At 38.0% G+C, this 25,280-nt stretch overlaps 1 protein-coding gene across 1 annotated transcript in view; it reads left to right on the top strand.

The window, feature by feature from the left end:
• The window catches only part of camkk1a (calcium/calmodulin-dependent protein kinase kinase 1, alpha a), a 101,089-nt gene that overhangs the window by 13,932 nt on the left and 61,877 nt on the right, over window positions 1–25,280 (top strand). The window contains exon 2 of the mRNA XM_046839045.1: window positions 16,881–16,932. The gene's annotated coding sequence lies outside the window, so the exon portion shown is untranslated. The remainder of the gene's footprint in view (window positions 1–16,880; window positions 16,933–25,280) is intronic.

The raw sequence follows: 25,280 nt of genomic DNA, 5'->3' as shown, positions 1-25,280 counted from the left end.
GACCTTTCTGAGCTCAGTGGAAGATTTTTGCATGCCAATTAACTTATATGGTGAATGTGTCGATTTTGATAAATGGGCACAAATTAGCACAAAGCTAATTTGACAAACTGGAGAAGCTAATGTTAAAATGAGAAACATAATGAATGAAACAGCACATTAAATCGAAACCAACAGCTTCACTATTAGTAGAGACATAGCACAGATGCACATAGTTTATACACATTATGTCTCACTCTACTATAACTACTTAGTTTATATAGATAAGATAATATAGAAAATTATTAATTCCAAAGGAAATTCCCTTGAATTCCGATTACACAACTTTATATAAGTATAATATGTCCATGTAGTAGTGTTTACATATACTGTATAGGCAAAGGGTTAAAGACACCTGATCATAAGATTCATATGTACTTCTTTAACATCCCATTCTACATCTAGGCTTTATTTGCAGTTATAATAACCCTTATTATTCTCTCTTCTGGGCAGATGTTCCACTAGATTTTGAAGTGTGCTTGAGGAGGTTTGTGCTCATTTAACCAAAAGGTTGTTATTAAAGTCCTGTCAGTGTTCCAATTCATCCCAAAGCTGTTTAGTAGGGTTGAGGTCAGAGCTCTTTAGCAACCCGGGAAAATATATCTTCATGTAGCGAAGGAAAACTTTAATGTTCCTGCATTCAAAGACATCCTATGCAACCGGGAAGAACCACATTTGGCCGGAAAAGTTATTTGTCCACTGTCTTTTTCCATTGAACCAACACAAGTTTGCTATTAGAATGTAACAACACTGCGTTAGGTGTACAGTGCGGTACTAATTGTGTTGTCTTGTAATTTGACTGCAAAAAAAGAAATTTGTTTAAATTAGTGCCAATAAATAGCAGATTTCAACTGATTTATGTAAAATGGAAAAACATTGGCGTTTCATTAATCACAGACTCTGGGGTTTCACTGAACATTTTCACTCAGGATGGGGGTTAGTACTCCCCTAGAAGGTTCACACCTCACAAAGAAAAAAAAATAATGGATTGTATATATTGGGGATGGAGTAGCATTTCAAATTGGAAATCCTCACCAAGTTCCCAGTGAATAATTCATCTTTTTCTGAGCCTGTGCAAAAACGAGGAAAAAACAAAAAGAAGCTTAAATGTCTCAGTTTCAAAGCTTTCCCTATCCAGTTTGACAAATGTCTGGATTGGCACGCTTTAATTTCATTCGGCCCGGCTTTCACGCTTGCTTTTTTTGGTGAATATTACAGCTTTGCGAGACATCAAGCGGCTGTGCGCTGTGATGTAGGAACTCGGAACACATTTTCGGGTCTGCTGCCATTTATTTATTTATTTATTTTATGCTAACAGTTGACGGAAATCAAGTAGACAGATGGCTCTTGCATGAGTCTCGGCCTGAATGCCCAGTCTTCAAATCTGTCACTGGCGAAGACACGGCCAAAAGAGGTCTCCCGATGAGCCTGCCTTGTTACTTCTTATCTACTCTTGAGAAACTGCCAGTCAAGTACTTATTTTGGTCCCTCACACACACTGCCTTGATTGCTAAAACCCATAAAGCCTGTGGTGTGAATATTCCTGGAGAATTCCTGCATGTACTTACTGTCCGTACCCTTCTCCGGTTTCATGCGTGATCTTAAACGGTCTATAAAAACACATTAAATACGATTATATTAAAATATCCTGCTGTGCTTAGTGATTATCGTGCCGCCACGCTGCGTCACAAGGGGACGTTATTGGCGCGATTACGATGACATTTAACAGAAGAACATTTTCAGCAAGCTTAAACACGAGAGATAAAGGTTTCAGCGATGTTCAGTGTCATAGTGATCAGACACAGAATGAGTGTGGACTCGATCACTCGGCTCAGCCGGGTGTGGACGGGGGTAACAGCATTTAAATTGAAGGTTTAGAAGCTGATTCGTTTGATCTGTTACAGTGTAGAGATGATGAAGATAGAGAGCTGGACTTGTCGAGAAAAATATTCTAATCAACCTTATCTAGCTTGTGTTTTAAGAACTTTTTGCTTTTACTCATCCAAGACTGAAGATTTTTCATCGGCTTTTAAGGTGTATTTAATTTGATTTTATTAGGTTAAGAGTGCTACCCGTGATGTGTCTGCTCAGAGACGGGTTCTGAGTTCCGACAGACTAATTTTAGGATTAAACTGCGAAGTATTATATTTTGAAATAAGTCTGAACTCTAAATTATGAAAAAGCGTGAACTTAAGGTGAAGATTAAGGTGAAAAGCGAACAGCATGTCATGTGAACTTTAAACTAAAAAACTGAATTTTGAATTTTCCAAAAACAGAATCTAGGATGTCATTAAATATTACAAATTAATTGTAAAGATGAAAGTCATTGAGGCTGGATTTTGGCTTTAATGGGTAGACTCAATCCCTGAGTGCCGAGTTGTGTGATTGAGAAACTCGAGCCTCTCATTGGGAGCCCACTCACTCCCACTTACTGTCAATTCTGTACATGTAATGGCAAAATTGAAGTGAGCCTTTATTACTTTAGAGCTTTTTGCTGCTGTGTCATGGCCATTTTATACATGCTGACTTTCAGTAGCACAAAGCTGATTATGGGATTACAGTCATGGTCCTTTGCAAGTGTTGTGAAAGCTAGACGACATGGAGGAAGCTCTGACAAGGTTTCTCACCAGCTAATTAAGACGATCTTCAGAGTGCGGCATTGGGAAACAAACAGCCGTAAAGCCTTCGATCTTGAATGTTGTTCAATTCTGTGCAGATGGCGAGCCAGTCCCGCCGCCTCCCCCACCCCTCCCCCGACACATTCAGCGAGGCGCTTTGAACAAACAACAAACAATTTCTTTGAGGAAAGCCGTGCCTATTTGGCTCTTGTTTAAACTTCGACGCAGACCTGGGGATGTAGCAGCAAGCTGTCCCCAGTGGAAATCCTTGACCACAGATGGTGTAGTTTTCCAATGGACTGATCAGAGGAGCTTTTTTCAGTTTATCGACAGAAGGTTGCTACTTGTTTTGTTTTTTTTGGAGAGAATATGTACATAGGGGTGAAGGAATCCATCCATAAATAATGAGCAGATTTCATTCCTTCCTGTTATCAGCTGATGTTTATTGAGACCTTCGCGATATGAAGTGTGAGTGTAGAGCTCAAGGACGCCTGACTGATCATTTTGTAAAGCTTGGCTAAGTAAATGGCTTTTCTGGGGAAGTCAAACCGGTGAAGCTTTTTAAGGCAAACCCGGAGAAACCTGGAAGCTCAAACAGATTTAATTGGATTGAGCTTCTAATACATAATGATAAGGCATTACTCATTGCTTAGGGTTTTCCCTGGTTCTCCATTATCACAAATAGCATGTAACAGCACTGAGTTTTGGCTTTTAATAGTGTTTCATCAATTCATTCATTGACAAGTTTGATTGGTTATCCTCTGGAAGACTATTACACTGTTACAAGGACACAAAACTTGGTACATTTACATGTGACAGAATAATCCATTGGTCTATCGTATTCTATCAGTGCAATCCAATTGATGAAAAGTCTTCGTTTACACGTCATTTGATCCAGTGAACAGAGAAAAAAAAAAAGTACCATATAAACCCTTGACTATTTTTTCATTTGAATTAAAAATTGTACATCTTAAAAACATGGCATCCGGTGGAAAAAACTGGTCACTGAAGGAGGTAGAATATTTGTTATATGGTTGTTTAAGGTTGGTTGCAGTGCTCTGCAAATTACTTAAATGCTATCTAATAATAATAATAATAATAATAATAATAATAATAATAATGATAATAAAAGTAATAATAATAATAATTATTATTTATTTTTTATTGTTTTTAATTAATAAGACACCTGACATTTTCAGCCTTGGTTTGCGATACACAATTGAAAAGGACGTCTTTAGGTGCATTAGCATTAAATTTGTTCCTCCACGGCAATGCCCTTGTGCACAAAGCCGGTTCCCGTGAACATATGGGTTACACGGGTTGAGCTGAAAGATTGTCACTAGCCTGTTATAGAACTCAAGGAGTTCAACTCTAATGAATACTTTTGGAATACTGACTGAACTCCAGGCCTCCTCACCCTACATCAGCACCTGACTTTACTAATGCTCTTGTGGCTGAATGAGCACAAATCTCCAGAAAAACACTCAAACATCTAGTGAAACATTTTCCCAGAGGAGTGGAGGTTTTTATAACAGCAACTTGGACAAAATGTGGAATGGGATGTTCAAGCACATATAATCATATTGTCATGTGTCTACAAACTATAATAATATAAATATATAATCTGTAAATATAGTTAAATTGAGTTATTTTATTAGAACGTCTCCACACCTAACCTCGCCTTAAGCGTTCTGATTATGATCATTCGATTCAAGGTGGTGAAGGCTCAGAAACAGCCCATTTCTTATTATTGCTAGTTTTTAAATACACACAGAAACTGAAAAGTATTCAACCCTGGCATTTCTTAGTGCACTACCAATAACATGCAGTGTCTCTAAATCAATAATAATTTAATTCAAAAGCTTCTCAAGCTGGTCTTTTTTCTTCTTCCCAATATCAAGCCAGTGCAGAGGTAGTTGTTTATAGACTATGCCTGGATTTATTAATATTTGCAGAAATTAAAGTATGATATGAAATATCTTTGAAGTAAACGCTTGTTATACTGTAAGGGGTTTGAAATTTCACTGATGGTTTATTAGCTCTGGGAGGTTTTCCCAGGCATGGACGCTTGATGTTCAATGGCCATGAATGAAGTATTTGGAGTATTTCTTAATCACAGAGACTAGTGTGGGTCTTAGATCAGTTAAAAGTCCATGCCAGAGGTCTGCAGTGTGTTACTCTGTGGCATCGTGCACCAGATTTAATTAGGCAATTAGAAATGGCCATTAAAATGCATCACGGTCGATCTACTGGAACTAGTCTGCTTGGGCTGGCAGGAATAGGATGCAAGGGAGGGTGAATCAGAATCATGTACCAGCCTTTTAAATCTGGCGTAATTATTTTCATTGGAAAATCATTACTTTTGCAGGTTGAGTCAGGTTTATTGAGTAATGTAACATGACATTAGGTATGTGTGAATCATCATGTCTCACCGATTGAACGATTACTCACAGATTACCATTACATTTAGACCAATTTATAAACAAATGCAACTATATAAATGTCACAGCAATTTATCAGTTATATGAAGATGTTGAAATGTAGCCCAGGTTTGTATATCTAGTCATTTCAATATGTTTTCTAAAAGTGCCTTGAAAAATGTAATATCAGAAAATTCCCATTTGACCTAATATGAAAGTTACCAGTTGCACTTTGATTTCCAGCTGACCAGGTATATCACTCTGACTTGTTCATGTCATTTAATCCTTTTAATCCATTTAATGTCCACATTTTTCCATACATTTCAACCAGGCAACATTCCCGCTGTGGTGTGTTTGTGTTACAAGCACGGCTTTGCGTGTGAAAAGTTTCATTGTGCAGAACATAACATGTTTGATCAACTTTAGCAATAGTTTTTTTTTTTCCTATTACTGTTTATGGTTAAGTTAGCAATTATTCGTTCTTAAACACTTCATTTATGCACGTAGTGGTAAATTTGAATTACATCAGATTTGAACAGTATTCTAAACCCCTTCCAATTCTGCACCTTTTATTGTGTAATAGATATAATTTCAAGTCGATCAATGCATCTTTCCACACTGAATCTTACCACATTAAAAAACAAATCATTTATATTAAGAAGTGCTCACAGCTTTAAGGTTTCGTGGGGAAGTCGAACACCTGGTTTCACTCATTACTGGCCGATCCTCTCAAACTCAGCCAAACTGGATAGGGGAGAGCATATGAGCAGATGTTTTAATGCTTTAAGTCAGGTCCTTGTCTGGGTCACTCAAGGACATTCAGAGACTTGTCATGTTCTCATGAAATCATACTGCAACAGTCTGTGTAATTCATAAATGAAAATCGTTTTTTTCTCAGTCATTAAAATAAAAACGATGAAACATCTAGCTGAGTGATTTGATTGTAAAAAAGATGTGTCATTTCCGGAGTGGGAGCTCTTTGCTCTCTTATGAACCGTTGTCTATTTATTTTTATATTTCTGACTGTAATATTGAACAAATAAATTAATTTCAAGCTTCTCTTCTTTCAAGAAAAAACAAATATTCTTGTGAGAACTAGAAATGTTCTTCTGGGGCCGGGCAGGACATGCCCTTGTGGATACCCACATAGACGCCCCGCTGGCTGGGGCTGTTTCGATTTCCCATTGCCGCTCAATACATGCTACCTTTTGTGCTTATTTGGATTTATTGGAACAGAGGGTGACGCAATTCCACAAGAAAATTTGATCATCCAACAAAACACAAACACTCGAACTCACAGCTCAGGCACATTGTAGTTCAGCGCAGCAGTACGTTTTACTGAATTCCCGTTAATTTAATCACAGTTTTCTTTGTGTAGGTGGATCAGGAATGCCGTATTTTTAAAATGCGATTGTGAGACATCTCAAGTTCCTATTAAGGAATCCAAGTATAAATGTAGAATGCAGTATTTTGATTGGGTTGCCTTTTATTAATTATCCCACAATGACTAATGTAAAAGAACAAAAAAGGAGCAAACGCCTACTAATGTGTGCCTGCACGCAGAGAGTCTTTCAGGTCTTTGCTCACACGGCCAGACAGTCAGGTGGACACCTGAATCCTCTGTGATCCCTTTCTGTCTTTAAGCATAAGTGCGAAAGCTCATTCAAATTTTCTGTACGGTACTTGTGCTGGAAGTGCTTACCCAGAAACTCTCACGCATAATGGTTTAACATCAAGCCTGGAAGTGAGGGGTTTTGCAAGGACACTGATGGATGAATTAATTAGAGTCACCAGAGAAAAAATGTGTACGGTGTTTGCTTTACACTAAAGAAACTTATCCGGGGTACACGGGTCCTTGTAGGGTACAAGCATCATGTTTAGTCTATTAAACATGCAGCAAACATCCTGATGCTTTACTTCTGCATGAAGCTTTCTTTATCAGACAGCCTAGTAGATGTCGTATGGATAGTATTTGAATGTCCTCAAAAAAAGAACAGGTTATTCTTTATATCAATCCTTCTTCAGTAGAAAATCTTATCTGGATATTGTAGAACCAGAACTGTTGCTATAAGACTGTTTCAGGCTCATTTTATGACTGTTATTGATAATATACTCAAAATTCTTCCAACACACTTACACACTTGCTAGTCTTTATATTTACACTAATACTCGGAAGCTTGCGTTAAAACAGTCTCTTGTTCGTCTCATGTTAGCTCTTAAACAAAGTGTGATTTCTGTGCATTTTAAGTCTAAATTATGGGTCCCAATGTGGTTGAAAATGTCTATGCATTTTCTTTATTCCTTGTACAATACAGTATTGCATACAAAAAATACTTATTCGGTACTTGTCAGTTTCATCACCGGTCACAAGCGTCGGAACGAAGCTAGTACAAAGCTAGTAACATGAAGGTATGGTTTACATGGGTTATGAGTGGAAAATCTTTCTAGAAGAGGACTAAATGTTGAATGGAATGTTCAAAAGGCACATTAGAATCTTATGGTCAGGTTTCCACAAACATTCGTCCGTATAGTTTAGTTCATAGGAAATGTGTTTTATTTTCTCCTTATGCACTCAATCTCATTAGACTACAGTCATGGATTTTGGCTCAATCACAGCGAGAATGGAAGGGCGGATTCGGCCATCGTTGATTGTTCAGAACGAGAAAATGGATCTGAAAACCTAGCAAGTGGAAAGCAAGACGATAAAGCAAAGCGCTGTAGGTTTCCTCTAGGTCTTGGGCTCCTTTACTTTTGCGTATCATCCAGTGACCCATGGAACACAAGTGAAAATAATTTGAACGTTAAGCAAATGCTACGCGTTAACACTGGATCCCGCTGATATTTGCTGAAGGCTAAGCATTTTTAATGAGGCACAGAGTGCCTGTTTGTGCACGATACAGATTCCCTCTCTCTGGTTTTGCTTTTTATAGCTGACAGAGTAAAGAGTTGGGTGAAGTCCAAGCTCCCTCAGGGCAGCCCTGAAATTCCACCATTCATCATTTATGAATCTCTATTAACCGCAAGTTACGCTTTCCAAGAGATTCCCAGATGTGATTATTAATAATCTTTTTCTTGATGATTGCCTGTTCAGCCTGTAATACATACACATAGAAGTGTGCACACACACTTTGCCACAAAAATAAAAGAGGAAGCCTGACTTCTGAATAAATACCCAGTTATGGCTGATGTGTTTTGACAGTTGCAGAGCATCAGGTTAAATAAGGTTGCGATGGAGAGATGATTGAAAGGAATTGGATTTGACCTGAAGGTCTTATTGACGAGAATGCTTTCAGGCAGGAGACACCATGGCTGTCTTTAGAAACAATACCTTGGATCGAAGATTGTTAGGATATCACCGTTAGTCAGGGTGTGTGACCGGGTGATTACCTCAATGTTGGAAACGCTTCTAATATTATCTATTTCCATCTATTTATTCATTTTCTTTACATTTCTATTCTCGTCCCGTTTGTATCCATCTCTGACTGCCTTAAATATTTCATATGTCTGGTTAAGTGCCCCTAAATCACAGTACAGCAACCTCCGTTTGTAAACATCGAGGGTGCGAACTGCACTTTGGCTTTGTAATCTGCTACGGATGTAAACACGCTACATTGCTACATCTGCTGCCATTTAAGAAACGTTCGTAGCTTTATCAGAAAAAAAAAACCATGGCATTGCTGACCAGACCTAATCAAAAGCACGGACTATACTTGGCAGCACTAAACACTTCCATGATGGTTAGAATACCTTTCCCTCACAGGTACTCCGTCTTTCAGCTGACTATAACACCGTGATGAATGCTAATCCTATTAATGCACCAGGTTGTATATCTGTAAATTGTTACCGCAATAAGTGTGAGTCTATCAAAGTCATTCCAAACAACCTGCACTCCATGTCGCAATACAGTCTTTCTTTCTATCTCATTCTCGTTTCTCTAATCCTTCCATCGGCAAGCCCGGGGAAAGGTAAGCTGTGGATTTGGCCATGATCGTCTATGCGCCTGTTTTTCCTCCCCCTCAGGTGAACCCGGGCATGGCGAGCTGCCGATCAGTTTTTGCGTCCTCCCCTACAGGATGTCCTCAGCTGCCTGTTTTCCATCGTACCCCTGATCGATTTGGACTTGGTTATTGAGAGAAGCTGCGTGGTCCCAGAGACCGACAGATATTGAATCTGGGTGATTCAATTAAAGACACACAAGGATGAACCAGGCCTTGCCTCATTATGCTTCCTCAAAGTCTATTAAAAAGGAGCAAAAGTAAAAGTCTCACGGGCTTTAAAGTGATGTGATATATGCTATCAGATATTTTCACAGAAATCCAATATAACCCCTGGCCGCGATAAGACTCAGTTCATACCTCATGATCAACGTAATTGCAGAAGGTTAGAGCCACTCATGAGTCCTATTTATCTCGTTCTTATTTCAGCTTGTTGGTGCACAGTGTACCATAACGCACACTGGCATTTAATTTCCAGTGTGTGCATATGTGTAGGGTGCACTGTCATCGGCGCAGTCATTAACTGAGCTAATCCACTCCTTCTGGGTTTCCTCGGCTTTAGACACTCGCTCAGCCCTCAGTGACTTTCCCTCCTCCCTTCTCTGCCTGTGTGTGTGTGTGTGTATATATACACTGCCTTATTGTGAATTCAGGTTCCCTCAGTAGTTTCTAGTGCAGCATTTATGATAAAAAAAAAAAACTTTTATTAAAGACAATGCTGAGTTGATAATAACTCTTAGTCTAGCTGCCTACTCTTAGTAAACTCCACTCACATCTGTGTGTGTGTGTTTGTGTGTGTGTGTGTGTGTGTGTGTGATTGTGTCCAGCGAGAAAAAAAAAATAAGTTTGTAAATGCGTAAAAACATATTTCATATGACACTGTTTTTTAAGGTATTGTGCATACAGTATTTTTGCATCTGTGGTAACTGCTGTTTACAATGACAGTCCTTTCATTTAGTGAATATGTAGCTTTAAATCAGTTAATCTGTGTTTTAAGGGAGAGCACAGTTATGCGTGTGCATGTGAGGACTGGACAAAAAAATTAAAAGGTCATTTTTTAAAAGTAATGTCACAAATGGTTGAACACACACACACACACACACACACACACACACACACATTATATATATATATATATATATATATATATATATATATATATATATATATATATATATATATATACACACACACAGTACAGACCAAAGGTTTGGACACACCTTCTCATTCAAAGAGTTTTCTTTATTTTCATGACTATGAAAATTGTAGATTCACACTGAAGGCATCAAAACTATGAATTAACACATGTGGAATTATATATGGAATTATATACATAAAAAATTGTGAAACAACTGAAAAATGTCATTCTAGGTTCTTCAAAGTAGCCACCTTTTGCTTTGATTACTGCTTTGCACACTCTTGGCATTCTCCTGATGAGCTTCAAGAGGTAGTCACCTGAAATGGTCTTCCAACAGTCTTGAAGGAGTTCCCCGAGAGATGCTTGGCACTTGTTGGCCCTTTTGCCTTCACTCTGCGGTCCAGCTCACCCCTAAACCATCTCGATTGGGTTCAGGTCCGGTGACTGTGGAGGCCAGGTCATCTGGCGCAGCATCCCATCACTCTCCTTCTTGGTCAAATAGTCCTTGATGCCTTCAGTGTGACTCTATAATTTTCATAGTCATGAAAATAAAGAAAACTCTTTGAATGAGAAGGTATGTCCAAACTTTTGGTCTGTACTATATATATATATATATATATATATATATATATATATATATATATATATATATATATGTGTGTGTGTGTGTGTGTGTGTGTGTGTGTGTGTGTGTGTGTGTGTGTGTGTGTGTGTGTGTGTGTGTGTGTGTGTGTAATTTTTGTATAATTTTTTTTATGTTAGACTTTTTAGGTCAATAAGAAGTGGTTTTTGGGCAATTAGCATTATGAATTTCCAGTGACCTTTTTAATTTAGGACTGTTATACATAAGATCTTATCTTGTGTCAGTAATATAAAGTATATAGGAAAAAGTAAGTTTATGGACACCTTTTTTTTAACATCACATTTGCTGTTGGTGTTGCCTTCATCATGTGGGAAGAGAAGCGTATAGTGAACGTGTAACACAAGTAACTAACAACTAAGAGTATTCCTTGTGCTGAATAACCATGTAGGGAAGGAAAGGGAGGAAAAGCTTGCATTCAGGAGATTGCCGTATAGCGCAGAATACAGCATGAATTAAAATTCTTATAATCCATCACTCACCCCAGCATGCCATTTCTTATCACTCACAGCCACAATTACAATCACATTTATTCAGACTACCGACTACTCACACACACCTCAACCAAATCAAGTACAGAAACATTAAGAAAAGCAGCCCAGCTTTCGAATGTGAAGTTTTGCTCTAAAACTTTTCTCCACTGTGATTCCAGGCTTTTGTATTTTTTTGCTTGCTATCTGGTTTGGATGTTTTTCTTGAAAGTCTGTTTCTTGATTGCCTCACTAATGTTTGATTTTGGAGACTGTTTTATGAAGGCTGATTTGGATTTGTCCACCTTTTGTACTTTGTCATCACCGTCCAATCGATACTCAATAAATATTTTGCCACTCATTAAATTCTGCTCATTTTTATTCTTGAACTCTTACGCTAATGCGTCACGTGTCTATTGTTTATTGTTTATTAGCAATCACGTTAACTGATTGTGTAGAACACATGCAGTTTTCATAGATCACAACAATAAAACAATAGAGGATATTGTGAGGATCTATAAATCAACTAACCTAACCTAGTTTGGGAATCCCTGAGAGGGAGATTGGGTTGAGAAATCCTGGAGTATTTCTTTTATTGAACAATTGCTTTAGGAAGTGATCTTGATTGCTGTCGACTCCATATCTATATTTTTTTTATTACTATAAGCCTCCAAAAACCCCTTTGTCCTCTGTGCTCTCTAATCCTACTTAACTTTCAAAATGACATTGTAGAACTTTAACTCTGAAACTGCTGCCATTTTTATGTTTTTCTTCCTTCTGTCCCCAAAACATGCCATTTTCAAATAACCGACTAGAAATAAAAGTGACACATGGAGTCAGAGGATTATGTCGGATCTATGATTTCTTATATATATATATATATATATATATATATATATATATATATATATATATATATATATATATATATATATTCCAGTCATTCACAACTGAAGCAAATGAAGCTAAAATACCTGGAGCGTTCGCTTTCTTCATCGTCTCTTTCATCCATTCAGAAGCCACAAATGATATTCGCTTTTCCTCAGGGAAAAAGCTTTCAGAAGACTTTGTGTGAAAGCCTCAACATTAATACAGTTTGAAATGTCTTTGTTTCTTTTTTGTCCTGAAACTGTTTTGAATAGCCACCGAGTAAAGGCATTTTAGGGCTTAAGGTTTGAAGCTAGCAGACAGTAGCTGGAGCACTTCACGATTCAACACGAAAAGTATTTCACGTCGAATTCCACATGCGACTCGGAAACATGGAATTCTTTCCAGCTGGACGTGTTTTAAACATGTTCTATCCACCTGTAGTTCTATGGGTGGTAAATGTTCAGACTTGTTTGATATTCATTAACAATAAGGGTGTTTTTGGGTGTTTGGTTGTTTGAAGGTAGGGAAGTCCGACACTGTACTTTTGAGTAGCTTCCACTTAAAATTTTAGAATCATATGCAATATAAATGTTAACACAGATAGCAGAACATCAATCTCCAATAAACAAGCCAAGGTTAGCCGAAGCAAGAAATAATGCAGAGGATTGAAATAGGAAAAAGTAATCTTAGGAAGCATTATTCTACCTTTCTGCCAAACTTTGAGTAAATTGGAGCTTGCTGATGGATACAGAGAAACATGTACGGTAATCCAATCTCAAGGTTATGCAGTGTACATGCACAACCATGTTTATCTAGGGATGTGTACTGCTCAGTTGCTGTCACTGACACCTAAGCTACGTTTACAGCATTTGGCAGACGTCCTTATCCAAAGCATCTTACATAAGTGCTTTGTAGTCTCCAACAAAACATATCCTCATGCTAGTGCAAATAGGTCAGCGTCTAAGAATACAGTCAAGCTAAAACCCTGTTAGAGAGGACTTCAGCTGTTGGTACAGCAGTAAAAACAGTACAAGTTTTCTTTCGCTTCATTCTTTTTTTTTTTATTACTGCTCAATAAAAATGTTTGGTCTATGCTTAAAGACAGTAAATGACTCGGCTTTACTCCACCTTCTGCCAGGACAGAGAAAAGTCCTTATAGATGTCTTCTATATCTTCTTGCAGAAGTCAAGGTGTGCTATATGTAAAGTGTTGTAAATATGGATTTTTCTCCATGGAGGTGGACCTGATAGATCAGTTTCTAGGGCTTACAGTTTCCAGGTTTCACCTGAGTCACCTTTTTGGAGAAAAAAATAGTCTGACCTTCTCAAAGTTTTAAAGAGGGAATCTAGGTAGTGCTTAGGCAGTAAATCTGTGACCGTTTTGCTATTTTACATGTTCATTTAAGGACCATGTTTAATGCAATCAGATTGTTTAGGTCTATTGTGCCAAGTATGTCATTGGTGTAGCGGTGGCAGTTAATGTCATCCATCTTTCAAATATCCTTTAATGTCACAAACAACAGTATGAGACAAAACCTTTGGTGCTTCATAATTTATATGTTTCATTAAAAACATGGTGTTCTGTCTATGATAGTCTGCTTACAAAGAATTGCATGTGGCTTCCAGTGGCGTAGTTGGTGTAATTCCAGGTATTAACCACCAGGTATTAACCCTCCTGAGATACGACGGTATGACCTGTTCGATCTTACGATGGCGATAACGATACAACAAATTTGTACAAATATTTTGCGTTTTTTGCGTGGCAGGCAAACGTACCAGAATATATGTGGTACGAAACGTTGGGATGTTGCCAGGATGTACGCATCTCCCGCCTTGTGAGACGACTTACTACCACCAGCAGTCGACAGAATTCAGTTGTGTTAGTGTGTATTTATTTTTCAGTGTTTTCTTTGTTTTAAAGCCCAATAATAGTTCTTGTCTCTATGCTTTTTATCGGCGTCCCTGGACACTGAAACAGAGCAGAATGAATAGTCTCATCAGCTACATGTGTGCGTCTTACCACTCATTTCATCCGGCTCCACCCTCCACTCACCGCAAAAATGCGCTCATCCATGCGCTCGCATTGGTAATCCCTGCCACATACATATATACTGTGAAGTAAGCAAAAAGTGCTTTGTTTTGCTAAAGTATGTACTGTAATTTATTAGATTATGAACAAATTACAGTATACTACTCCATACTGATCACTGTTCTTAAGACTTCTGGGTTTCAACTTACAATATTTTCAAGGATAAATTTCTTTCGGCTTCTCCCATTAGGGGTCGCAACAGCGGATCCTCCGCATGTTTTGATTTGGCACGTTTTTACGCTGGCTGCCCTTTCTAACGCAACCCTCCCCATTTATCCGGGCTTGGGACCGGCAATGAGAGTGGCTGGGGTTGGTTCCCTGACCGGGGATCGAACCCGGGCCGCAGTGGTGAGAGCACCACATCCTAACCACTGGACCACCAGGGAAATCTTATTAACAAAGGATAAACATGTAAAACACACAGGCAGGGACCTTTACATCATGAAAGATTCTAATGGGATGCTGAGTCATGTATATGGTGGGCTACGTGTAAAGTTGTCTTTGATGAACCACTCTATTTGGAAAAAGGCTTTTTTCAAAGTTGTCTTGATGCATTGCCCATGTGGAAATGGAGTCTGCATACAGTAACGCCTGCCAAGTCCTTGATGTCTTACTCTTGTGTGGACTACTTGACATTTTGTGAAAGTGTTTTTTGTGTCTTAGGAGCAAGTGTACTAAGAAGCAGGCTCTTGTGGGTCCGAAGTTAAAGAGGACACATTAATCTGCACTTGACAAACACAAGATATTGAAGCTCGAATTAAAATGAAAAGATAACATTTTTTAAAATCAGATTTGCTCATCTAGCATCGCCTAGAAATTTTTACTTTAAACTTTCGAATATATGTGACACCGCAGTCACAATATAAGTATACAGTCTTTCACCTCGAACATGACTTGTGTCTGCTTAAGTTTGTAGACTTTAAAACTTTTTGTAGCGACACTCGCTGCCTATCAAGAGACATTGTTTTTCATGTATAATCGCTAAGGCTTGTATAATTACTCTGGCTCAGCTCTCCTGTATTAAAATCGGTAGAAAAGAAAATAGAGAATTGGGTCTATTTCTGAAACACTAGGAGACTTCACGGAAATCCTTAACACATGATGTTTATCCGTGACGCAGACAGAGAACTAGATAACTTACGAAATTTCCAAATATTACTTTAATATTTACATTTGACTTCTAATTGCTTATTAAAGAAAACCAACAACAATTATTAATTTTTTATTGATTTTTTTAAAGCTAGCTCGATCATTTTTATCAGAGATCACCTGGTCGCAACACACTACCATGGTGTGGAAAAGTAGCTGCCTCTTAAATTTGCAAGGGAGAGAGATTAGGAAGAGTGGAGGATGAACTAATCCACCCATCAGGCATGGTTGTTTCTGTACAAGCCTGTGGGGGCAGTGTTATGATCCGGGGTTGCTTCAATTGGTTCAGCAACATTATGTGCCCAAAAAACGACTTCAGCTAAATGAACTATCTAGTTGTTATTTAACAGCAACCTGAATATACTGAACAGCCAGTTATTTCCATCAATGGATTTTTTTTTTCTTCCCTGATCTTTGCATGGGCATATTCCAGGATAACAGCTCCAGGATTTATTGTGCTCAATTGTGAGAGAGTAGTTTAGAGAACCTAATTATCACACATGGATTAGTCACCAAAATGTCTAGACCTGGACCCCATTGAGTATGTTTGCGATTTGAGGAAGTAGACTTTACGCAACAGTTCTATTCTCCTATCATCAATACAAGATTTTGGTCAGAAATGAATGCATCTCTGGGTGGAAATAAATGTTGTAACATTGCATAAGCTTATTAGAACAATATCACAGTGACTGCATGATGTAATGAAACATGGTGGTCCCACAAAATGTGTATATATATATAAAAAAAAAAAACCCTAACTTTACTCCCACACACACACACACACACACACACACACACACACACACACACACCTCTCCATCCAGTCCTTATGGTTTAGTTTTCCACACCACAATGTTAAACTGTTTAACCCGCTACTTTTTGAGTTCTGCTTGTTGGCCAGGTATGTCTCTACATTTTCTAAAGTGTACCTCAGCCCTCCGCACGCTACATCAGTAACCGACTTTATTAACGCCCTTATGACTTAAAAAGCACATCTCTCTTCAGATCTGTGGAACATGTGTTCAGAATAATGGAGGTTATTATAACAGCAAATATGAACTAAATTTGGAAAGGGATGTTCAAAAAGCACATACAAATCTAATGTTCAGTTGTCCACAAACTTTTGTCCATGTAGTGTTTCATGTAATTTAATTAGCCGTACAAGGTTACTAGAGTTCCAGTATTTCCTCTAACCACACTGTGACCACATTGCTTGTATAGCACATTTTTACACATGCCAGTCATGTGACAACAATGCACAGCATAAAATCATGCACATATATAATTTTTATTTTGTGAGACAGTCAGTCATATGATAACTTATAGTGGGAAGTAACAACCAGGAATCAGGATGTAGATTTTTTTTTCTCAGCAAGACTCTGCTGAACTTCCTTGCTTTAACTGAGACTAACAAATGCAGTGTAGCTCTAATAGCATGCGCTTCTCCTGTTCTCAGGTGTTCATCCGTTCTGGAGTGACGAGGCCAAGCCAGGTGTCTTTGGTGTGAGGTGAGTCCACACAAGTTTTATTTTAACAACATGATCACAGTCTCACTCCTTTTGCTTGCTCAATAAAATCAAATGCACATGTACTGTTTTATAAAAAATGACATGGCATTAGTATATAACAGTCTAAAAATGAACAGAAAGCACATCCTGTGTGGGCAGCATGGCCGATCTGATTTCGGATGGTGTGGGTAGCGTCTTGTAATATTTTGTTCCAGTTTCCTGCCGTATGCCGAAGATACACTACACACATGCTAATTAGCCCTGCCACACACTCATTTAGCCTGAGCGCTGTGTGCTTTGAGAGTAATTAACTAGACCCCTCCATACGCATTCTACCTGTTGGTTTACAGTCAACTGCAGAAATATTGGCCTCCTGGATAAACAAAGCCATGTTTGTGGTTAATTAGATTAGTTAATTAACCATTAACTGAAAGAAATGTGTTCTAAGAAAGAAGAAACATAACTATGATATAATTATTCACAGAAATAAGTAAGAAATAGTTTTCTTAGATTTATATTTTATTTATTCTGTGGGGAAAAGCCTACTTATCTGTTTATTTATCTATTTGTCTCTTTATTAGATAGATAGATAGATAGATAGATAGATAGATAGATAGATAGATAGATAGATTTTTTTTATAAAATATTTTACATACTGTATATATATATATATATATATATATATATATATATATATATATATATATATATATATATATATTGTTTAGGAAGGATATGTTCACCAAATTAAATGAGAAATCAGCTATTGACTCAAAAATATATGAAAATAATGTATGTCTACTTGCCTGTCTACTAGAAGAAGATGCACATGTATTTTAACCCTAAAACTAGTAAAGAGGTATGAAAGGCACCGTTTGTGTGTTTTTAATAATTATTATGAGGATTATTATTAGGGATTTGCAGACTGTAGTATTTTTGGATCATCGTTTTTCCAAATCTACAATCAGACTCCACCTCCATGCCAACATATTCAATTTCATAACCATCGTTTTTTTTTTATGTAAGCATAAACAGAAGCACCTGTGGACAGAAATAGAGCTTTCAGGTGACTCTCAATCAGGCGAGCTTGATCTTTTTCGTGACGTTTCACTCTCATGTTTTCAGTGCGAGATTAAGATAATCAGCCACATATCCGAGAGTGTTGATCATTTCCGGGGCTGACCATGCATACATGCATACATGCAGTGCAACATGACTCTTTCCCGTTCTTCCCTTTTCCTGTGTGCAAGTGGAATTGGATCCAGAATGGCAGTGTTTTTCTATCATGTTGCACACGGTGTGTTTTAAATCAGTCAGGGTGAATCTCATCATAGCTCTGTCTGTCTCTGGCCTCGATTAAAGAGGTTTTTAGAGGAGGAGTGAGCGTGAGATGATCCTCAGGGACACAGCGTGGTCTAGGCAAGAACAGCGAAACTGTACTACTGTGACAGAATTGGCGAATATGAAATACATAAAAATGTAATTACATTGTAAAACACAATAATATAAACGAACAAATATAAACAAACAAATACACACACAAACATACATAGACATGCACATACATTCACATACACACAGATATACATAGGCATGCATTCTCTCTCTCTCTCTCTCTCTCACTCTTACACACACACAAATACGTACATACACAGTTCTAAGACAGTAGTCACCCCATCACGGATGTTTTTCTACTCTTACTAACAGGCAGACGCTAAAGGAGTGTTAAAGCCAGAACATCTAGGCTGAAAAACAGTTTTTACCCACAGGCCATCAAGCTCATGCGCGACACTCATCCACTGCTTCTCCCCCATCACTGCAGACACAGATTACCCCCTGACCCTGGGAGGCGTCTACTAACCCCTTCCTTCCCACGCACATAAACACATAACACTTACAATGCAACATTGACTACAGACTACCTCTGATGTTTTGCACACACACACAAACACGGACCCCTTTATAGTGCAAATACAAAGAATGCACCCAATCCACCTTTAACCACCTCTGCGCGCTTACACACACACACACACACACACACACACACACACACACACACACACACACACACTTACATTACATCTACATTTGCGGCATTTAGCAGACGCCCGTGTCCAGAGCGACGTACAAAAATGCTTTGAGTCTCTAGCAATGAATAAATCTACACTGGTACGCAAGATTACAAACTTAATATAAATATAACTCTTCTACAAAGCAAACTTTGAAAGTGCTAATTTAAGTGTTTCAACACACACACACCCCTTAACAATAGGAATATTCAATACATTTTTATTTGTACAGCGCTTTTAACTATGAACGTTGTCTCAAAGCAGCTTTACACAGATAACATGGTGATAAAAAATGAATATGTTCTTTATAAGGAAGTTTGTCCCTGATGAGCGAGCTGGTGGCGACTGTGGCAAGGAAAAACTCCCTGAGATGGCATAAGAAAGAAACCTTGAGAGGAACCAGAATCCCAACATAGACAGATAGTTCACAATTTATACATGCACACACTTCTGTATCTTTACTTTGTACATTTGTTATTGATGTCCTGTGTCTCTGCCCATGTTCCTCATTTTCGAAATGTGTGTCACAGGCTGCTTGGAGCATTCACAGAGTAAAAATTTGATTATGTGGTGTAACAGACTGTTACACAGAATACACAGAAGCTATTCACACACACACACACGCTTAGTCTCCTCATCTAAATCCCACTGTGAACCTGTGGCAAAGCTAAAAAGGCGAGGCCACACGAGACCCCTAGAGGATCTGGGCAGATTCTGTATTGATGAGGGCTCTAATAATTACATCATTTCTTCCTCTGTATCTCATCAAATGTTATAAGAAATGCTTTTTTCCCCACTATAGCCGTATTTTCTTTACCAAGGGCACCAGTAATTCTCGATGGTATATCTCTAATTCGCTATTCCTTGAACATGATCCCTTTAGTATTAGAAACTAAGCTCATGTTATTGGATTTGAAGCCCTTTGTAAGAGTCCTGTCAGGGTTTTGCCAAGCAGCATTAGTGTTACCGACTCGAAGAAAACCTCAGCACACAGACAGAAAATGTGAATAAACATTTGCTTTCTTATTACTTTTTCAAAAACATTATTAATCATAATTTCACAATAATTTCAAACTTTCCACTCGCCTGGTTGTTGTGTGGTTTGCGCACGGCATTGCATTAGTAGCAGTGGCTCATAAATTCTATCAATTTTTTTGGAAAATGTCAACAAATCTGTTCTGATGGTGCAAACAATCAGTTATCTTGCAAAAATCTCTTAACAAACCTTAATGATAACACAGCTGTGTTATTAATCTGTATGCTGTTGTTTTTTGTTTAGTTTTTTCAATCTAGTACCAAGATTAATATCATTGTATTGATCCATCCACATTGAAAAAGTCTGCTTGTGTGTATAAAATGTGAATTTTGCGATTACTGCTTTGAGAGACTAAGAGCAAAGCAAAAAATGAAAGCAGAAAATATGCAAATTTTTGCGCACATCGAGTCAAATGAATTCGTTCAATAATGGGTTTGTATACTGCACATTATTATAATATGCAAAAGCTTTTAATATTAATATTTCCACTTTCATTGTAATAAAAAGACTTGCAGGATCAATATTCTTATATAAGATTGTTCTTTTGAAAGGAACATTGTACAGTACAGTGGCGGTCAATAGTGTGGAAACATCTAGTCTTTTATTGTTTTTAAGAGATGCATGCATGCTCTTTTTGTTTACATACAACAAAATAGGTGATTGATTGGTATTCATTCTCATCAAACTGTCACCTTAGGAACAAAAAGTAGGTTTTGGATGAAATATATGTAGCACTTGTGTTCCACTTCGCAAGTTTTTTTTCATATTTGGAGAGCATTTTAACTCATTATCTACAGTGCAGCTGGAAAGTATTTTCAGCACTTCACTTTTTTCACATTTTGTTATGTTACAGCCTTATTCCAAAATGGATTGAAATAATTATTTTACCTCAAATTCTACAAACAATACCCCATAATGTCATAGTGAAACAAGTGTTTTTGAAATCTTTGCAAATTTATTACAAATAAAAAAATAAAAAAAAATCACATGTACATAAGTATTAACAGCCTTTGCCAAAACACAAAAAAAAATGAGCTCAGGTGCATCATACTTCCACATTTTCCGATTGTAGTCCACCTGTGGTAAATTCAGTTGATTGGACATGATTTGGAAAGGCACACACTTGTCTATGAGGTCCTGCAGTTAACAGTGCATGTCAGAGCACAAACCAAGCCATGAATTCCAAAAAGACTTGAGGCTGTAATTGGTGCCAAAGGTGCTTCAACAAAGTATTGAGCAAAAGCTGTAAATACTTATGTACATGCGATTATTTTTTATTTATTTGTTTTATTTATTGGAAAATAATGACTATAATCTATTTTGGAATAAGGCTGTAACACATAGTTCAAATGTAGGTTAAATGGTGAAAGGAATACTGAACCAACATGGCTGCCGTTCTGTATTTCAGCACCATGCAATTCCTGGACTGTGGCTAATTAAAACCAGCTTCACTACACAATAAGACAATGACCTGAAGCGTACCTTATATAATATGAGTGTTTTAAGAGGAATTTTGAATGACAAAGTGTAGCCTTGTTTGGTCAAAGTTGGTTTTTATACCATGAAAGAACATTAAGTAGTTTATTGCATGTAATCAGACATGTCTACTGAAGCAACACAACTATGTGTGCTTGTAAAGATGCGACGTTGCTAGTGTGCGAAAAATCTTGACACCTGCAGTATAAAACACTGTACTGAAAAAGAATCCTTCATCTGTAAAGCGAAGGGAAAGACAAAAGCCAGAGTAGAAAGGCTTCTGCGGTGTGTAGCGATTTGTAATCAATGTAGATTTTAGTAAAATAAATAAATAGCACCAAGTCAATATATTTGGCTGCACTTCTATATGTATATGTGTGTGATTTTTTTAACATCCCATTTCACATTTAGAACCCATTTGCTGTTATTATAACCTTTACTCTTCTGGAAAGATGTTTCACTAGATTGTGCTACAGAGTGTGCTTGTGGAGATTTGTGCTTATTCAGCCACAAGGATTTTAGTAAAGTCAGGTACTGATGTAATGTGAGGAGGCCTGGGGTGCAGTCAGTGGTCCAATTTTTCCCAAATGTGTTCAGTAGGGTTCTATATATCAGAATGCAGAACTTTTTTAGTACCTGTTTTTCAGGAAGGGTGTGACGTGCACTTTGTAGCTCAACAGCTGTTTTTAAAATAAAAGACAAATAATTCAGATCGTTGCTGGGAGTATATAGATATTGTTGTCATAGCCAACACCAATAATCCTGAATAAACGTTTGCTTTGCAAATCCAAAAACGGGTCTTATAAGCCAGTGAGCACTCACTGAAGGAGCAATCTGTGGTCAAGTATAGTCAGCGACGGGTGAAGACCTACCTCTTTCTGAAACACTTAAACAAGCACTTATTTTTCCTGTTTGTTTTATGTATTTAAAAAAAGTGTGCTAGAATTCCTCCTAACATAGTTTTAGGCTAATGGTATATAAATCATATGCAAACTAGGATAGATCACATACCGTCTATGTACACGATAAAGAAAGAGTTCAACCTTTCTCTAAATATTTCATTCATAAAAGCCTGGAAGACTGCTGGAGCATTACTGAGGCCATGGGCATCACCCTGTACTCATAGTGTCCACTGTTGGTGTGGAAGGGTGTTTTTCATTCATCCCTCTCTTTAATACGGATCAGATTGTAGGCATTTTGAAGGTCCAATTTTGTGAAATACTGTGCCTCTCTGAGCTGTTCAAGGGTGGCTGGTACCAATGGGAGTGGATAGGGGTAGCATACTGTGATAGCGTTCAGTCCCCTGTAATCTAATACAGGCTCTTAGTCCTTAGTCTTTCTTCTCCACAAAGAAGATTCCAGCTGCTGCTAGGGAATTGGAGGGTCGGATAAACCCGCCTGCAAGTGCCTCCTCTACATATTCCCCCATAGCCTTGGTTTCCAGTGTTGAGATGGGGTACACCCGACACCTGTGTGGAGTCGCATTGGGAAACAGTTCTATGGTTCAGTTCCATGGTCGTTGTGGGGATAGTACTGTGGTGCATTTCTTATTGATAACCAGGTCACGGTATTCCTTGGGAACAGGATAGATTAAGTTGTTTGTGCATAAACCTTTCTAGGCAGTTTGGAGCCCATTGACTTAGCTCCTTGTGTTGCCAAGAAATCGCTGGGTTGTGGATTTGCAGCCATGGGAATCCTAAAATGATGTGGTTAGTCGGGAAAGAGATGACATTGACGATTCATAAGATGACTTTTTCCATGTGGAACAATCCCACTTGAAGGGTTATTGGAGCAGTCTGGTGGGTGATATAGCTGTACCCAATAGGTTGATTATACACCACGGTAAATCTCGTCGTGACACATTGAATAGTGGGAATCTTGAGATCTTCCCCAGCTGCATTGTTTCGGAATCATTGCTATGATTGAGGGTGGGGGTGAGGGGGCGGGCTTGACCTGGTTCGGGCGAGGGTTGCATTGGCTTGGTTGGCCACACTGTGATAAAGAGAGGTTCTGGACCTTGCAAGCCAATTCTGTCTGCAAATTTGGGTTAAATCCCTCTCTGAACAATGCACATAGTGCCACATCATCCCAGTCACTCTGGGGGGCTAAGGTCCGAAATTTTACCGCATACTCAGCAACTGAACTTGACCCGTGGTGTAGTTGTAACAGCTGTCCCAAAATATCCTGAAATAAAGCGTTGTATGAGCCCTGTACCTGGTTGTTGTTATCCTAAGCAGCCGAAGCCCAATCTAATGCCTTTCCAGTCAGCAGTGTTGCCACGAGAGCGCATTTTGCAGTGCCCTCGCCATAGGCCTCCGGCTTATGTGACAGGTAGACATTAAGCAGCGAGCAAATAAAGCCAAAAGTACACTATAAACAAAAGCTGTAGTTGTAGAAACGTGCCAATGGTTGTAACACAGAGGAAAACAAATAACAAGAGCGGCTCGGTAAACAAGGAAACTGCAAAACTTTGCATGCTTACTAGCGTTAGCATTGTTTATAAAGGCTAATACCAGAAGTGTCCCTCGGTCTGTAATTGTTAAAAATTCATGGGACAGCTCCCTCTGGTGTGGTGGCAGGTGTATTGCAGCTAGAGTTCTTACACCGATTCACATGGATGCATAGGCATAATAGTTGGATGTGCAGCATCAATTTAAAAAGTGTGCATCAGATACAAGTTGCCATTTGTATCAAGATGCACTGTTTATATATTTGCATCGGTAAAAAAATTAATAATAGAAGTAAAAGTATATTTTTATATTTACAAAGTTATCAATTATTTGTGACCAATATTTTGTATGTAGATCGATTTCTCTTTCATAAACTGTTTCTCAAACGCATTCTCTCTGCTACACTGGTGCTGCTACATGAATATATTGTATCAAAACACTACGGCGACCAAGGCGTGTCCTGAGAGTGATAAAATATAGATTAACATGGCAGAGGTAGAGATGCATCTTCCTGAAGACAGAACAGGATGAATTAAATTTTCTTCATTTTTTTTTCACTAAAAATGGCTGTTTGTGAAAGGGCCATTCATTAGAAGTCAAAAGCCACATAAGTAAATTTATGATTTGCTGTCTGTCTGAACCAACGAAATAGAAAGAAAAAAAATTAAAGAAAGGACTATTTGTACCATATTTAATTGCATAGCAACATTTTTTTTCTATTGCATTATATAAAAAAACAAATATAACTGTTTTTGTCATAAATCGGTGTCTATAAGTTTATTCATAATAAGCGAGGCAGTGGCAACAGGGCAAGGAAAAATTCCCAGAGATAGCACGAGGAAAAAACCTTGAGAGGATCCAGTCTGAAAAGCGAAGCCATCATCATTTAGGTGACACCGAATGTCTATTCCAATTATAGTTCAATCATTATTAAGGCTGCTATCAGCTGTTCACTGATGGACACTTGAAATCAAAGCTGTTTATGTCAATCGTATTCTCAAGCCGTTACAGCAGACTGTTTAAATTATTTGCAGTCCAAATCTTTTTTTATGGCGTTTGATTTTGACCCTCCACTGTAACCTCATGGATCTTTAGGCTGTTCATGTGGAAACAGTCCTGTCCATTAATTAAATAAAAGAAAACGAAGACTCAGAGATGGTAGATATAATATTTTGATTGCAGTATTATTTGCAGGGTTTAACTGACCACTGTTTTGTTTGTAGTTTTAAAATTCATAGTAAATTACCCCCCACTGGTGAATTCATTTGCTGTAAAAGTCTTCACAAAATGTTGTATCACATTTTATCATTGTACTTA

The sequence above is a fragment of the Silurus meridionalis genome, chromosome 25 (assembly GCF_014805685.1).
Source record: "Silurus meridionalis isolate SWU-2019-XX chromosome 25, ASM1480568v1, whole genome shotgun sequence".
Classification (NCBI taxonomy): Eukaryota; Metazoa; Chordata; class Actinopteri; order Siluriformes; family Siluridae; genus Silurus; species Silurus meridionalis.
The sequence above is the reverse complement of the archived record's forward strand: the minus strand, read 5'-3'. Positions and strand labels throughout refer to the sequence as shown.